This window comes from Belonocnema kinseyi, chromosome 4, assembly GCF_010883055.1.
Source record: "Belonocnema kinseyi isolate 2016_QV_RU_SX_M_011 chromosome 4, B_treatae_v1, whole genome shotgun sequence".
Classification (NCBI taxonomy): domain Eukaryota; kingdom Metazoa; phylum Arthropoda; class Insecta; order Hymenoptera; family Cynipidae; genus Belonocnema; species Belonocnema kinseyi.
Genome location: NC_046660.1, coordinates 39,507,576 through 39,513,660, shown reverse-complemented (window position 1 = coordinate 39,513,660; position 6,085 = coordinate 39,507,576).

Sequence of the window (6,085 nt, the reverse complement as noted above, 5' to 3'; positions counted from 1 at the left end):
GAAAATAACTTTCAGTTCGACGAAACACCTTTGCCTCCTTGTGCTGAAATTAAATTCAACAGTGATGAATATTGGATCTGTGTTATGAAACAATACACTCACGCACTATTTCATCCTTTTGGGACATGCAAAATAGGTCCTAAAGAAGATTCGGAAGCGGTCGTTGATCATACATTACGTGTGTATGGTATTAGAAAATTATCTGTTATTGATGCTTCTATCATACCAAATTCTATAAGAGGAAACTCTAATGCTGCGATTGTAATGATTGCCCAAAAAGCTAGTGATATGCTTAAAACTAAATATGCTGTGTAAGCTTGAGTTTTGTAATACAATTTTTTTCCGGGGTTATGGTTAATTCTTCACAGACAGGGCACTTTGTTGTCCATGGATTATATTTAAAAAATAACTGATTCTATTATTTTAAAATTTGGTGAAGGTTTTCATTTTAGTACCTTATTACAATTTCCATATTAAAAGTTCGGTTCTTTAATCTTAAGTCAGAGGAAAAAATATTACGTCGCCGAAAAATGCTTTAACAGTTATTTATTCATGAGTATTTTTTTGTATTAATTGACGTATCCAGAAATAACTTTCATATTTCACAACAGCAGCAATTACATGAAAGATAGAAATTTAGCTCAGAGCAACAGAAAATTATTTGCCACAAGATTTTTAATCGATTTTACTCGCAGAATTTAGGAACAATTCTTATTTTGCTTTTGATCGACGTAACATCCATGGACGTAAACATCGTTTAATATTGTGACGTCAGTCTACAAGATTTCTGCATGTCAAGCACCCAAAAATAATACCAATTGCATGGGACAAAACATAATTTTTTTATAGCATGGGCAACAGTAATATTGCACCATAAGTGTATTTAAATACAATTTTTTTCTTTTTATATAAGGGTATTCAATTATATCATAAAAAAACAAGGTGAAAAGTCGTTTTTTCTTGAAGTAATCAAAAATACAATTTTTTCCGACGCAATTATATGACATACTTTGGAGTTAAATTCATATCTCGTTAATTATTTCTATGTATCTAATTTAGCTGGGACTATACAAGATTATTATTAATTTTTCATAAATTCTATATGAAACATCTTAATTATTTTGTTAATTAAATTAGGAATATAAGCTTTATTAATTTTTCTTCGAAATTATGTTTATGCAATAATTTTAACTTTATCCGATGGTTCTGTTTTTAGTAGAAAAATAAATAGCGAAATGGGCAAAAGTAATAGTCAAAAATCGAATCCTACGTTAAAATTTTGAAAAGAAAAGGAAAGTTTAAAGAAAGGAAAAATAGTTAAGGAGGCAAGAGTATGGCGTATTAAAACTAATGAAAATCCTATTGAAAAGACTAAAGCTAAAAATAGTGATATCTAACGTAAAAATTTTGAGTACCTGCTTAAAAAAGACATACACTCTAAGTAACATACATAATTTTTTTTGGTTAGTAAGTTAAAAAATTTTTTTCAATTTATTTCGCTCATGAACGTTATACGAATCATCAGATTTAGTAGATTTTAAGTAATTTGTTTAAAAGAAGAGATGTATTTCGTAGGGTTTCTAAAATAGGAACAGATTTTAAATGATTTTTTTAATTCACTTGAATTCTTATTACTATATCATGCATTCTTTTAAAGCTGTAGAATTTTCGTGAATTTTTAAAGTTCACTTACATTATTCTAAGTTTACTCACTTCTACTTTATTCAGTAGATTTTTTAAACATTTAAAAGTTTCTATTTAATTGATCCTTTTACGTAAGTGCTTTACTGATACGCATATGTCGCTTGAAGAATTTACTTTGCATTCTAACTGGAAAAAGGTTTTCCAGTTTTCCGGTCCCTGGTTAATCCAGGGACAAGGGTTTTTAGAAAACCCTCTCCTTAAAAGATTTTCAAGGGCATCTATTAAAGAAAATCACAAAAAGGAAGGTTACACAAAATCTGGAACACAGACTCAATGCTAAAGAAATTAAGAGAATTGTTCCCTTCAGTCAATCTGAGCTTAACTCAACTTATATAGCATCTGGTAATGTACGAGGTGTGTTTAAAAAGTAAGGTCACTTTTCAATTTTCGCGGGCTACGTACATTCAAGTTTTAAATTTTTTGTTTTCTTGTGTTAGTACACTCGTCACGATCATATGTTCAGAGTTTTGACTATATAGCTCGTGTTGTTTTTCTGGCAGAGGCATAAAAGTTTCGAAGGGTTTGGTGTGCTCAGCGATTTTCTTCTTTCGAAAAAAATGGAGCAAAGAGTTTGCATTAAATTTTGTGTGAAAAATGGAATCCAGTGCTCTAAAACTATTGAAATGTTGACAGTTGCATATGTTAAGTCTACTCTGAGTAAGAAAAATGTGTATAAGTGGTACAAGCTGTTCCAAGAAAGCCGAGAGGATATCGAAGACGAACCTCGCCCTGGACGTCCTAGCACGTCAGCGACAGATGAAAACGTTCAAGCAGTGGAAGAAATGGTGTTGAAAAATCACCGAATTACCATAAGAGAAGTTGTCGAAGATGTTAGCATATCGGCTGGCTCATGCCATGCTATCTTTTCGCAAAAAACGTCTGGAACTTTGGTACAACAATTCGTGGCTTTTGCATCACAATAATGCTCCTGCTCATTCATCGTTGCTTGTGAAAGATTTTCTGACCAAAAACAGCACCACAGTCGTGACTCAGTCTCCATATTCACCGGATTTGGCCCCCAGTGACTTTTTTCTTTTCCCAAAACTGAAGAGACCCATGAAAGCACATCGACTTTCAATGATTGAGGCCATAAAAACTGCATCGCTGAAAGAACTCAAGGCTATACCACAAAATGATTATCAGAAGTGCTTCGATGATTGGAAGAAGCGTTGGCACAAGTGTATTATATCTGAAGGGGATTACTTTGAAGGGAACAACATAAATATTGAGGAATAAATGAATATTTTTTTGAGAAAACCATAAAGTCACCTTATTTTTTGAACACACCTCGTAGACGTATCTAGCAAACGCATAGAGAGCGCAAATACTAGCCCTTATAAATTTGGATTATATAGACAAGTCTACCGGCGGTTTTACGATAAAGATTCGTGATTTGATTAAGACATAAAAACCAGGAAGAAAGGAGCCATTTCTCGCATTGCCTCTCTTCCGAAAATTACCTGAGTGGTGCGTAGACCTCTCACTTCAAAAGATTTCCTGGAGACAAAGAGTATGAGGGGAAAAATGACTAATCTTTTATTCAGAGCTAAAAAACCGTATAACGCAGTGTCTACCTAAACTGTAAGCAAATTGCTCAAGGTTTTATCACACAAGAGCGGACTAGGTGAATTTTTAGGACATCGTGCCAGACGTGCATGCAGCGTCAGTAGCATTTAGAAGAGAATTGAACATTAATCTTTTCAAAAAGCGCAGCGGAGTTATCAGACAGGTCTCGAACCTTCGAAATATTTTATAGCAGGTCAATATCCAGATCTGTTAAGACTGTACTATCGAAGCTGCTAGGAAGTTTAAAAAAAACGTAATCTTCTGCTCTGCTGATAAACGTTGTTTTTGAAATATAGGTTTTATTTTCGGTTCATAATGTTTTTCAAATAAATATTACAGGCGTATATTTGTATTCTTTTTAATAATGTGATAATCACATGTGTGACTAAAGAAATAAACAAAGAATAAGTCAAAAATAAAAGGAGGAACACATTTATTCCAACTGTAAATATTCATGCACGCAATCATTGAAAACGAGGCTTCTGGATAATTTAACGGTCAAATTAAGTCAACTAAGCGAGGTTCGATCGCAATTATACGATCGCCTCTTTCGAAATAATTATTTTCCACCCAACTAAAGTAAATTAACCCAACCCACTATAAAATTTTTTTCCCGGAAGTTAACTTTAAACTGTAAGAGGAGGAAACATAAGCGATTGAACTTTACTGATTTAAGTTCGTTTGATTGTCCATTAAATAGAAATTGTTTCAGCAATTTTAGTAACATGCAGAAAACATTGCTTTTTTCTGAATGCAGTATATCTTGTCAATAAATGAGTTCGGATTATTATTGATACAAAAGTGTTCAATTATTTTTAGTTCACTTAAATTCTTATTTCGAATGTTTCAAACAAAAAATCGAATAATTACATTTGTAGCTGAAACAATTAATTAAAAAAAAACTAACAGTGAGAATTTTGTAGTTTTTAACCAAAGAGATAAAATTTCAGCTTATAAAATAAATTTGATTTTTAAGAAAGTAGATTAGCTTTTAACAATTCAGTTGAGTTTTCAGCCAACTAGATTAATTTTATACCATAGAAAATAATTTGTAAAAAAATAGATAGAACGTGTATTTTTCTCATAATAATAAAAAATAACATTAAAAATAAAATTAGAACAATCTGGAAGATCAAAACACGATACAAAAAAATATTTTAAAACAGAATAAGATGCAGATGCTTAACAGGTCTCAATATTATTAAACAAAAATATAAGGGTCATTACATGGGAAATTTACATTCAAAATTTTTTTCCTACAAAGCCTTTTTTCGCATTTAGATTTCATAAATAATCGACACGTGTTTTTGTATTTTTTAGTGATACTCGAAAATCTGGAGACATGATTTTGAAAAATTTGGGTTTTCGGAAAAATCATTCGTTTTTAATCGCTCACTGTAAAAGAAGTTTTGAAAAGAAAACATTGTTCTTGTACTGAAAATACGTATTCACCCACAAGCTTTGCAAAATAGTATAACGTGCCACCTGTTTTTTTCATAACAATATAGTACACTTTTATAAACGATTTCACTTATTTTGAATTTGGAACATTTATCCGTTTTTTTTTCTAACTTTTGTTCAGGATTCTAAAATATGCAGGAATATGCTCGCTAGCTGCAGCAGGCGCGAAAAATGATGAAAATTGGTAACACTTGGTGTTCTTATTTTTCTATTTTTAAATTGTAACTGCATATTTGATAATCTTAAACAAAAAATTTAAGGTACAAAAACGGGGGGAAAATATTGCCAGTACAAATAGAATATATTTTTTTATAAAAATGAACTAAATTGTTATGAAAAGAAAGGAACAGGAGGTATGTTATACTATTTTGATAGCTTGTAGGGGAACGCGTATTTTCACTACAAAAATAATTTTTTCAATTGCGAGCATGTTTAGCTACTATTAAAATTGTTTGTCCTTGTACAGCGTTCAAGTTCCTGCACATTTTAATAAATATTGAGAAGTAACCATCATTTCTGATTTGCTTTCTTTTAACTATGCGGTTCTTGTATTAACATTGTGAATTTTATTTTAATACTGAACGATGAAGGTGCGTGTATCAACTCGAGTTTTACTTAAAAAAATCTTCTGCCATTAGATATTTTATTAATAAATCAAGAACAAGGTTTTACAAAAATCATTTACTAATAGTAAATATATTTAAAAAAATGTATTTTATTTAACATAATTTTCGTAATTTTTCATCAGATATCGCATAATGTTATAAAAGCTCACCGTTATCTTGACATTTACGTGATCAACCTTATTTAAATGTGACATGCATAGGATGTAATGTTAAACGATTTCGTTATTTCAAAAAATATGGCTGAGATGGGAATGCTAAAATATCTTAAAACTCAATTTCTAGCAGGATTTACTAACCACTTATTAGATATTGCTTCCCTGGTATACAATCTAATAAAAATGTTGGCTTACGTTTTACAGGAGTTCCTAGCGGTTAGTACGTAGTCAAAAAATTGTTGACGACTTATGAATTATGCTTCTTGAATGATCAATGACGCTGAAAAAAATAGTTGTAGGTTAAACTACTATAGTTGGTGAAATATTTTAATGTTACTTTATTCGTTAAAATATTTTTCTTGTTGGTGCTACTACCTGGTTTATTTAAGTAAAAATTCAGGTACCAATATTATCAAGAAAAATGATCGTGCCTGTCAGTAAAGTAGCATCGGCATATTTCACTAACCATAGTAGTTGACCTAATAAACCTATTTTTTTCGGCGATCACTAAAACCTTGATTCAACTTTTTTAAGGCTGAAACTGTACGAATAAGGAGAAAGGTAGGCGGGGGG